The 12,464-nt window shown below is 34.6% G+C and overlaps 1 long non-coding RNA gene across 3 annotated transcripts in view; it reads left to right on the top strand.

Moving 5' to 3' along the window:
* Nucleotides 1-12,464, top strand: part of LOC113909497 — a 222,955-nt gene that overhangs the window by 92,448 nt on the left and 118,043 nt on the right. For 2 of the 3 annotated variants that reach the window (XR_004820135.1, XR_004820133.1), the window contains one exon: nt 11,383-11,464. This is a non-coding gene — a long non-coding RNA (uncharacterized LOC113909497). Of the gene's footprint in view, nt 1-3; nt 67-2,722; nt 2,790-11,382; nt 11,465-12,464 lie in introns of those variants that run through there. The other variant, XR_004820134.1, reaches the window with a different exon arrangement.

The following is a 12,464-nucleotide window of genomic DNA, read 5'->3' as shown; positions in this document are numbered from 1 at the left end:
ATTGCCGACCTGAGTGAGGCTGTGTACAGCGTTTGGGATGGTGATTGGGGAGATCGTCTACTGAGGGTTAGCATCCAAAGCCCATCTTTATTTTTAGATGTTGCTAATGAGTGTTGGTAAGAGGAAACTTATAGTTAAATTTAGAGTTTTAGAAGTTAAATTTTTAAATTAAAATTTTTAACATGGCGCTGTGGAGTGGTCTGAGGAAAGATTGTTGGTCGGGGATGCAGCAGTATCCACACCTGCTTGTAAACTTTGGAAAACTCTTTCACATAGAATTGTCATACTTAGAACATTTTCACCTCTACAGGGTTGTTCAAAACTTACGTAAATTAACGTCACTAATTTTTCATGTGAGGGAGCGGAGGATATGAAAGAACAAGAGAATGCCCTACTATTCCTCGTGTACTATCAAGGGCATGACACTAATTACTTTAAATCTGCAAAATAATTATGTTAAGTTTTAAAACGTACATCAGTTGATATTCGTATCTGGGTGATACTGTAGAGACACTCGCCCTAAAGCTTTCCAAGAAGTCAGACACTCAATACGATTCTAACCGTTTAACCCAAGTAAGTAATTGCATGCAACACAGTATTTGAAACTAGAAGGAAGACATAAATCCGAAATGAAATTTGACAACGTGTATTATTTATCAGCTTTATTAAAAGATATTTGAAGGACTTATAGTCAGAGTCTAAAAAGTTTTGTTGTCCAATTGAAAAAAATTTTTAAATGTTAAGCTCTATTCAAAAACAAAACCGATCAGTTCATAGATAAGGGACGAGGTATTTAAAATTCTTAACCCTAATAGTCTAATGCATTTACAGTAGAGGAAGCAAAGGTGGAAACTTGCACAATATGTATTCTTCAGTTTTAGAGTAGGCTGAATGAAAGCAGAATAAGCATCAAGAATCTGGAATAGGGCAGTAGAGATAAAAGAACGCCTTTGACCTGTCCCTAGGCAGCCTCTTAATTAGGCTTTCATTTCCAAAGATCACCAGGCTTGACAGGATCTTGAGAAATCTTGTCTGTTCCCTTCCTCACAGCAAGATATACAATTTATAATCCCGCCTATGTCTAGAAACATGCAGAAAAAGGTTTCATAATATGTAATCCCAAATTGAGCAACCTTCTCACTCAAGGCACTCATCTCCATATCTAACTAAAATTCATGATTCTTTGCAGTGCTAGCAAATTTTCTTTGCCTCTGGTTCTCTTTTTAGAGGAGAATAATTAAAACAGTAACTAGAATTTTTTTTGTAACAAATCAGCAACCAGTTTCAGATCATTTGTTTTCATCTAGGTGTGAAGGTTTTTTTGTTTTTGCTTTTTACCAATATTCAGGACACTGGTAGGAAACAGTTGGGGACATGCTTTGTATATTATAAGAATACCATCTTTAATAAGGCACTGCTCATTCCTGTCTATGCCATCACTGATTTTGAAATTTCAAGTGTTACTTGTTCCCTTGAGCCTCTATTATAGAAATGATGGCCATTTGATTTTTATATAATTTCTCTATGTAATTCTGTGTTTCGATATCCAGACTTCCACTTATATCTTCGTATTGCTTACTGAGATAATACTTGGAATTTAACTCTTTTATGCATTATTTCTACTTTCTAAGGACCTTTCTTACTCCTTCCTGATGCTTATTACCTTCATTTTAGAAAATTTCTTATTTTCTTCTATTTATTTTAAATAGAAGTGTTCATAGGCAGAAAAGATGTGGATTTCCTTGGGCTAACTTTAAATAGAAATATGTAGATAGTAATGTATAACAAAAATATGATGAAAGCTATGACATTTAGAAAGGGAATAAAGGAAATAATTTTCCCCTTGTAGAAGACTAATTGTAGTTTATAAAGTGGGTTCCTGAAAAATCTGCTACCTGGCAGAAATGATTCAAAGTGTTGGTCTTAGCATTACCAACAAAATTAGAAATACTGTCCTGCAAGTTTATGATAAGAATTAACTGAGAGGATAGAAAGTATAAATGAAATCTGGGCTATCTATCTTAACAAAAATGTCATTTATGAAGAGCCTAAAGGTACAACTCCACCACATAATCCAGTGCACAGCAAAATGCCTGTAGTATTAATAGTGCTCAACAGATGTTTGTTCAATGTATATATTACAAATTTTAACTAATTCATCAAAGGAAAAATAAATGTTATTTATCTTCTCTGTCTCCCCATCACCTGATGGATAAGTGTAAGTTCCTTAGAATGGCATCTTAGGCTCTTCTCATGATCTGGGCTTTGCCTAAATTTCCAGCCTCATTTTCTGCCACAAACCATCTGGTGCTTAATGCTCCTGAAACTGCTCTTAGTTCTTCAAAATTTTACTATTTTTTGCCTCCATGGTTTTTGTTTTGTTTTGTTTGTTTGTTTGTTTTTTAATTTATGCCCTTGCCTCTGGTCTGCTTGTAAAACTCCTACTATTCCTCCTTCAAACTACAGCTCAGAAATCTCTGGGAAGTCTTTCCTTAATTCTTCTCATAGAGAGTTTATCTTTTCTGCTAAACTACTCCTACAACTTGTATATACTTTCCATTATTGTACTTATATTGATATTGAAATTTCCTTGACTCTGAATCTGTCTCCCCATTGAACTATGAGCATTTATATGTATCATGTTCGTGTATTTACGGTTTGCTATAGTACCTGGCATACAGCAAGTATATGCTTGTTGATCTGAATTTATTTGCCTGTCTAGGGTGAACAGATATGTAAAATGGAAACAAAAACAAGTTTCTGCCCTTGAGAGGAAATTGTAACACATGGTAAGAATGATATACAAATTCATTTCAAATAACAAAGCATGTCTGTTATCCTCTTCTGGAATAATACCAAATTCAAAGTGCCCCAATTTTTCTTAATGAGTAAATATAGCTAGCCTCCATAACCATTCTCATGAATGATAGCCATACCAATTAATTGTACCTTCTATATGCTAGACACTCTGATCAGCATGAGAGATATAAAGATGAATCAGACAAGGACTCTCTCAAAGAGCTCCAATTTTAGTGGGCTAGGCATATTTGTAAACAAGCAACTATGATATAATGTGAGAATGATCATTTTAGATGTATAAAGCAATACTACCAGTTAGTTCCTGTGGGGACGTGTTTGGATTCAGTGTCAGGAAAAGCTCTAAACACTTGATGTATAACATGGATTGAGGCTCAAATGATGAGTATAAATTTCTCAATTTAGATAAAGCATGAGCAGCAACTTGAACATGCTTAATGTGTTTAGGGAGGACACACTGAATAGAGAAGTATGGCTAAGCCAGCATTTCCCAAAGTTTATTCTGCTGAATACTAGTCCTGTAAGATGCTTCTTTTTTTTAATAGTTTTTTTTTAAGATTATTTATTTATTTATTTATTTGAGAGAGAGAATGAGAGAGAGAGAGAGCACAAGAGGGGGTAGGGTCAGAGGGAGAAGCAGACTCCCTGCTGAGCAGGGAGCCCGATGTGGGACTCGATCCCGGGACTCCAGGATCATGACCTGAGCCGAAGGCAGTCACTTAACCAACTGAGCCACCCAGGCGCCCTAAGATGCTTCTTTTAACAAAAGTTTCCATGGCCAAGTATGTTGGAGTAATATCAACTAATTGTGTTACCATTTCATGAAATGGATCACAACATTCCACTTTCTATTAGCAAGGAGCTCACACTACAATCAAGTCCAAGGACACAACTAAACAAATACTACAATCCCATCTTTGAGGATTTGTTTACTGGGACTCTCCATACCAGTTTCTGAGTCAGTCAGGGTTTAGTTAGAAAATAGAAACCATACCTGCTATTTGAACAGAGAAAATGTTAATAAAAATTGTTATTAGGGTAAATTGTTAACTCAAGAGGTAATAAGAAAACAATAATATATCACAAAGTTAGCAAATTCAGGAAGCAGCTAACCCCTCTAGGGCAGGCGGAACAAAGGGAAGAGCTTGGAATTATTAAAATTTAGGAGCTTTGAGGCACATCCCTGTGGAGTCTCTCATCTGGGATTGATGTCTTAAGAGGTGAGAGGTCGTGATGAGGCTGATTTGGCAAGTGTTTAAAACTGCAAAGAGAACATCCAAGCACTGCAGAACAACACTACACAGTCTAACATACATGCAGCTGAGATCCCTAAAGAAAAATAGAGATTGGGGCAGAAGAAACATTTCGAGAGATGATGGCTGAGAAATTTCCAAAAGTAATGAAAACATCAAACAACAGATCCAAGAAACCCAGAGAACTTCAGTAGTAGTTGTATACTGCTGTGTAACAAATTACCCCCAAATTTAGTGGCTTAAAACAACAAAAATTTCTTGTCTTCTAGTTTCTGTGGGTCAGAAATTTAGGAGTGGCTTTGCTTGGTGGTTTTGTCACCCACTGTGGAGAAAGCCAGCAAGGCAAAAGCCATAGTGCCTTTTAGGACCTAGTCTTTCAAGTCACACACTGTCACTTCCATCTGGTTCTGTTTGTCAGTAGCAAGTTATGATGTTTGGCCCATACTCAAAGGAGGGAGATTAGGTTCCACACCTCCATTTCAAATATGAAGGAGAAATGAAGACTTTTTTATGTAAACAAAACGAAGATATTTGATTATCAGCAGACTGCACTATAAGAAATGTTAAAGGAAGCCTTTCAGGCAAAAGGACAATGATACCAGAAAGAAATTTGTATCTATACAATGAAATAAAGATCTTAAGAAATAGTTAAAATTAAAATGACATATAAAAGACATTCTTTCCTGGGGTGACTGGGTGGCTAAGTCAGTTACGTGTCCCACCTGATTTCAGCTCAGGTCTTGATCTCAGAGTCGTGAGTTTGTGCCCCATGTTGAGCTCCACACTGGGTGTGGAGCCTACTTAAAAAAAAAAAGGATAATTTTTCCTTATTTTTACTTGTTCTAAAGATAGTTAACTGTCTAAAACAAAAATAATGGCAAATTCATTGTGGAGTTATAGCATATATAAAAGGAATGTGTGACAGCAATAGCACAAAAATTGGGAGGGAGGAATTTTAAGTGTACACTTGTAAGCTTTCTGCCTTATACATGGAGCAATATAATATTTGAAATAAACTGTGATAAATTAAAGATGTAAATTATAAGCCCTAAGGCAACCACTAAAATATTTTTATAGAAATATAATTAATAAGCTAATAATGGAAATATGAAGGAATCATAAAAATAATTCAAAAAAGTCAGAAAAAGAAGAAGAAAGAAACAAAAAAGAGATGGGGCAAATAGAAAATAACAAAAATATAATTATATTATATTTTTAATATCAGACAATGTAGGTATCATAAGAGCAGTCTATAATTTTAAAAGGGTCTATTCACCAAGAAGACTTAACAGTACTGTTTGTGTACCAACAACAGTTCTTCCAAAATACTTCATACTTTCAGCAAAAACTGATAGAACTGAAAGGAGAAAGATATAAATCCACAATTATATTTGGAGACTTCAACATCCTTCTCTCAATAATTGGTAAAAAATATAGAAAAACAGTATGTACGTTGCTAATTTTAGTAGAAGATATACCAACTAAAAGAAAATGGCTCATTCAAGGGAAGAAAGGCATATTTTACATTTATTTTATTACAGTTATTAATCACCTTACTTATTTTTGTAAATGCTTACCTTATAGTAAAATGTTTTTTTTCCTTGAAAAGTCATGTAAATCAAGCTTTACAAATTCAATCCCACTTTTCCCCTTTGACCTGTAATTTAATTTTAGAGAGAGTCTTCATTTCTAATTCATTTTCACAAGTCAGTAGTTATTAAGATTTAAGTTTCCCAATAAAGATACAAAATCTATATGAAGAAAACTGTAAAGTGCTTTTGAGAAATACAAAGTAGACTTGAACAAATTAAAAGATCTCCTACATTCTTGGCTAAGGATTAAGTATCATGAGGTTGACAGTTCTTCCCATATGAATGTATAATGTTAATACAATTCCAATAAAAATCTCAAACATATTTTTTTCTGGATCTGGAAAGTTCATTTTAAAGTTAATATGGAGGGGCTCCTGGGTGTTAGGTATCTGCCCTCAGCCCAGGTCATGGTCCCAGGGTTCTGGGATCGAGCCCTGCATCGGGCTCTCTGCTCAGCATTCCCACCTGCATCTCCCTCTCCTACTCCCCCTGCTTGTGTTCCCTCTCTTGCTCTCTCTCTCTCTGTCAAATAAATAAATAAATAAAATCTTTTAAAAAAATTAAGTTAATATGGAAAAATAAACAGACAAGAATAGTCAGGAAAATCTCCATATGTTATGCTCCCTCAAAAAATTATTATTGAACCTTACACAGTCATTTATCCTTTAAAGAAACAAAAAAAAATGTATTTTATATTTACCCACATATTCATCCTTTCTGCTGCTCTTCATTCCTTTGTGTGGATCCAAATTTTCATCTGGTATTATTTCCTGCTTGCTTGAAGAGCTTCCTTTAACTTTTCCTGAGTGAAGATCTGTTGATAATGACTTCTGTTCAGTTTTTGTTTTTCTGAAAAACTATTTTGCTTTCAATTTTTAATATGTTTACTGGGCGAAGAAATCTGAGTTTTTTTTTTTTTTTCAGTACTTTAGAGATGTGTCTCCATTATTTTTTTGGCTTTCATAGTTTGTTGAGAAGTCTGATGTATATGTGTCTTTTTTTCCTTTGGCTGCTTTTTTTTTTTTTTTTTAAGATTTTATTTATTTGTTTGACAGAGAGAGACACAGCGAGAGGGAACACAAGCAGGGGGAGTGGGAGAGGGAGAAGCAGGCTTCCCACCGAGCAGGGAGCCTGATGCAGGACTCGATCCCAGGACTCCAGGACCACAACCCGAGCCAAAGGCAGACACCCAACCACTGAGTCACCCAGGTGCCCCTCGTTGGCTGCTTTTAACATTTTTCTTTTTGTAGCTGGTTTTCAGCAATTTTGTCTATGCTGTGCCTTCGCATAGTTTTCTTTATTTTTATTTCAATTGGAGTTCATTGAGCTTCCCGGATCTGTGGGTTTATAGTTTTCATCAGTTTTAGAAAATTTAAACTTTTATTCTTTAAATATTTTTTCTATCATCTCCTGTCTCTATTTTCCTTTCGGGGCTCCAGTTCTATTTCTGCTAGGCCACCTGGTATTATCCCAGAAGTCTATTCATTTCTTTTCCAGTCTTTTTCCCTTGGTGCTACATTTTGGATAATTTCTGTTGCTGTCTTCAAGTTCACTGGTATCATCTTCTGAAGTGTTTAATTTGTTTTAAATCCCATTCAGTGTACTTTTCATTTTTTATATTGTACTTCTCTGAAATTTCCATTTGAATCGTTATATCTTACATATCTCTTCTCATCATGGTCATGTTTGCTCATATTTTCTTGAACATATAGAGTATATTTACATTAGCTATTTTAAATATCTTTGTTATTTACATCACTCTTATTTCTGGGTCTGTTTCTACTGATTTATTTTTGTTATGGTTATGGGTCATATTTTTCTGATTTTTTGATTGCCAGACATTATAAATTTTACATTGTTGCTTTATGGGTTTTGAAGCATTCATTTAAATAGGGTTTTATTTTGATGCACAGTTAAGTTATATGTAATCGGTTAGATACTTGGTTTTAAGCTTTGTCTTGGAATGTTTAGAGTAGCCTTAGGATAGGGCTAAATTAGCCCCACAATGAAGGTGATACCCATTCTGAGTGTTCTAGTTAATGTTCTTTGTATTGCAAGAGCTTTTCACTCTTTTTGGTGAAAACAAAGTATTCTTATCCCTTTCCTTCTATGAACACTGGGAACTGTTTTGCCTATTAGTTTCCAGCCTTGACTACTTTCCTCTCACATATACCTGAATCAGCCAAAGACACAAGGAGACCCCTCTGCAGATCTCCAGAACCCTCTCTGCAGAGCTCCCTTTTCTCTGGTACTCTGTTCCACCGACTCTCACTGCCTTGACTCCCCAAACTCTGTTTGCTGTCTCCTCAACCCAGTGAGACAACCAGACTTTATTTGCATTCTACCTTCCTGACCTGCAGACTGGAAACTGTCTCTGGGCAGTAAACTGGTGCAATTATTGGGCTCAACTTCTTCATTTTCTTTCTTGCAGGGATCACAGTTCTATACTTCCTATTATCCAATAGCTAAAAACAGTTGCTTTTTTTTTTTTCCTGTTTTAGCTTCCCCCCCCCCCCAGTTGTTTAAGTGGGAGGATAAATCTGGACCCTATTACTCCATCTTGGTCAGATGTAGAGGTCTGTCACTTTTATTAGGCCTTTTGATTCCCTTATGGGTCATGCAATGGTTGTGACACTTGGTACAGGTAACACCCTTCAGAATTGAGAAAGCCAAATTTATGCTAAGCCATTAGTACCAACAAGGCTATGTTTTCATTGTAGGGAGAGGGTGTTGGGAAAAGCACAGACGATTCCCAGATGTCCCTGACAATGGCGCGACTTCTAATTTTCCACTGTTTTTAAAAGTTCATTCTCTGACTGATTTAACACCCCTTATAGAGTGGTTCTGTTTGTTTCAAGAACTACAATTACAGGGCGCCTGGGTGGCTCAGTTGGTTAAGCGACTGCCTTCGGCTCAGGTCATGATCCTGGAGTCCCGGGATCAAGTCCCGCATCGGGCTCCCTGCTCAGCAGGGAGTCTGCTTCTCCCTCTGACCCTCTTCCCTCTCATGCTATCTTTCATTCTCTCTCTCTCAAATAAATAAATAAAATCTTTAAAAAAAAAAAAAAAAAAAAAAAAAAAAAAAAGAACTACAATTACAAGTCCACTTCTCTAAACATCTTAAAGATCTGTGGGTGTTAAACTTTCTATATTCTCATATGTCTGAAAAATCTTTATTTTGTCATCACTCTTGAGTGATAGTTTGACTTGTCAAAGGTTTCTAGGTTCAAAGTTGTTTTTATTATTTTTCCTCAGTACCTTGCAAGTATTTTTCCAGGTTTTGTTTTTTTCCTACTACTAATATTACTGATGAGAAATATAATGACAATATTTTCTCATTTTTTATAGTATTTAGTATTTTTTCTTTGGAAGCTTGACAATATACTTTACTTTTCACAAGTTTCACCATGAATTTAGATATGTTTTTATTATTTTGTTTTGTTTTTAAGATTTTTTAAAATTTATTTGACAGAGAGACACAGTGAGAGAGGGAACACAAACAGGGGGAGTGGGAGAGGGAGAAGCAAGCTTCCCGCTGAGCAGGGAGCCCGATGTAGAGCTTGACCCCAGGACCCTGCGATCATGACCTGAGCCGGAGGCAGATGCTTAATGACTGAGCCACCCAGGCACCCCTAGATACAAGTTTTTTAAACTTAATTTTGATCAACATTTGATAATTATTTTAAATCTGTACACATGGGTCTTTTTAAAAGAATTCTGCCAAATTGTTAGTCATTTTATTTTAAGACATTGCCCACCTACCATTCTCTCTGTTCTTCCCTCCTGAAAATATGTACTCTAGTGTCATTTCTCTTATATATATTACATTTCTCTTTTATCTTGGTGCTGGGAGCTTTCCCCAGTTCTATCTTCCTACTCATTAATTTCCTTTCATCTGTATTTTCCCTGCCATTTAGCCCATTCTCTGAGTTTTTAAAATATAAAATACAGTTTTTATTTCTAAGTTGTCTGACTGGTTATTTTTCTTAACTACTAGGTTATTGTGTGTGTTTCATCACCTATTTTTATTTGTTTTTTGATTTCCTCTTTTATCTCTTTGAAAATATAAAGTGTATTCATTTAATATTTCTAACCCAGATTTCTATATTCTGTCAAGCATTTGCTGATCAATTTCTTCCTTGGATTGTGTGGGGATAATCCCACTGACTTCATAGAGTTGGATGAAATTAGATAATATAAAAAAATTCACAGGACAGTGGTAGCACTTTTTTCATCACTTGACTATATTCTGTTCTTTGATTCTTGTTGATATTCCCATCCTTACCTCTTCTATTTTCAACCATCTATTACTTTAAAAAGAAAGAAATTAAAAGTACACATGTCATACATTCCTTCTCCCAATTGTTTTCTTCTTCCATTTGATCTTCCCTAATTGGAGATTCTATAATATCCCCCAAGATCAGAAAGTGTCTCTTGGTATATCTCCTGGCTGACTAGCAGCAGTTTTTCTTATATTCTACATTTATTTAAGGGAAGCCTAAACCTACTTCCTGTGTTGATAAATTGGCTCACCAAACCTAGTTGTTGAAGTGATTACTCTTCATTTCCTTTCTCAATTGTGTAATTATCTTTATTAAATTAATGCATGTGAAAGGCTAGCACACTGTGCCATGCACATAGTGAGTTCTCAGTAAAGTTAGTGATCATTATTTTAACTTCTTTATCTTTTTGAAAAGAGAATGATAATTAAAATTGGTGATATTCTTTAAGTATCTTATACTAAGATAGCAACTAACTGTTTTCTTTCTTCACCAGAGAACATAATAAGACAAAATGAAAACTGATTTGAGGACTTCTGTCTTTAACATTTAAGGGAGATGCAAGGAAAATTTTTTATAACTTTTAAGGATTATAAAAATAGGATTGTTCCCAAAGGCAGTAATATTGACTACATAAAATCAAATCCCTTCTGATCCTGTGGCTGCTTCTAGTATTTGGTAAATGTAATCTTGTCATCTATTCTAAGAAATTATTCTAAAACACACAAAGTTTTGAGCATAAAGATATCCAAAATACCTTTTTTTTCCCCAAAATACTTTTTATTTATACGTGTTTAAAAACTATAGAAGTATCTTGTGAATTTATTCAGATGATACTTAAAGACTCAAACAAAATGGGAACGTGCTTGTTATAATGTCAAAAGAAAAATGTAATATAGTAAATTGTAAAGATTGTTAACTCAAACACTAGAATAATGCACAGAAAAAAGACTGAAAGGAAATTCACCAGAATATTAACCATGATTGGTTTAGAGTGATCTTTTTCTGTATACTTTCCTAACAATTTTTCCTATAATTTTCTACAATGACCAAATTGCTTGAAAAATCAAGGAAATAGGAAAAAAAATCAATGGTCTAATATTAGCTGCATGACTTAACTTACAAGTTGTTCAAATCAATTGAGATAGAGTATGTGAAAGCATGTTGTAAACTATAAACTGAAGTAGTAAGCTAAATTATTGTTATTATCAATAACTGAAGAGTAATATAATTCATCTTTTGAACTCTTCTTATGGAGAGCTCTCTTTTCAGCCAATTTCGTCTAATTTATTTTTGTCAATACAAATGGGGTTCCAAAACACTTGGAAAATCTCCCTAAGGATAATAAACTATATATTTTTTTGTTATTGCTTTGAACTGTTACTGTGATAATAATAAACAAAACTCTTTAAGCTTGTTTTACCTCCTGCTCTTTACCAGGCAGCAGCAGTATCTCCCTAAAGAAGAAGAAGAAGAAAAGATAAAACTATTGACATTTAAAATCTACAACTTCCTCTAAAAGGTGAGTTAGTTAAATCACCAGCAAAGAAAGTACCAAATTTACAAGAACAAATGTATGCTTATTAAGCAACACATTAACTGCAAGTGATTTCATATGTAGATTATCTATAATTTGAATGCAATTTTCTAAATTTTTTTAATGTGAGTAGTTTCAAAAGTCCTTTGGTGTTTAATAACATGTGCTATTATAAGACAGTTGTTAAAATGCAGATGTTTAGTGTCTGACCCTTTCAAGATACTGCCTAGGAGAATGTTATTACTTACAATTGAACTATTTTGGGGCCTCCCGGCTTCCTTCCTCCTTAGTATCAGTAATGTGACTGATGCTTTGGTAGACAATGGAGATCCAGCTATGAATAGGCCAGATACAGATCCATCCTTGGGTTGTATGGAGTCTAGTCACACAAGTATTTAGTGTCTAGTGTGTACCCAACCCTATCCTGAGAATTTTAGGGTTCCCAAAGGAAAAGATACTCTATATATACACTGAAGAACTTTTGAATTCTCACCCTCTAGCATGGTATTTTCCTGACTGCTACATAATAGCTTATTTTGACTTTACCTGACTTCTGAAAGAGAAGAATTGAGAATAACAAGAGTCAGTCGGCTTATTTTCATCTAAGACTAGGAACCCATCTAAAGTGAGGAAAATCCAGGTGTCAGAAGATTGATTTAAAATAAAAGATACTAATTTTGCCATAGAGTTTTAGAATTGTGTTGTATTCAATCATATCATTTTTGAATAAGCTAATACTGTTGTGCCATATCTTCTTATGGTCATTTCAGATATGCAGACATATGGGATATACAAATTCTGACTAGCTAATGAGCAGCATAAATGAATGTGATAATAGGTAAATCAGTAGAGGCTGTTCTTTAATTTGTGTAGATTTAATGTCATCCGAAAGGATCTCCCATTTATTTTTTAAAAATAACTTATAAGGCTTATAGTATGGGATTTCTCACATACAAAATCTCACAATGGAAAAGTAAATGTTATT

This window comes from Zalophus californianus, chromosome 6 (assembly GCF_009762305.2).
Source record: "Zalophus californianus isolate mZalCal1 chromosome 6, mZalCal1.pri.v2, whole genome shotgun sequence".
Lineage (NCBI taxonomy): Eukaryota > Metazoa > Chordata > Mammalia > Carnivora > Otariidae > Zalophus > Zalophus californianus.
Note: the sequence above shows the minus strand (reverse complement) of the source record. Positions and strands in the feature narration are given on the sequence as shown.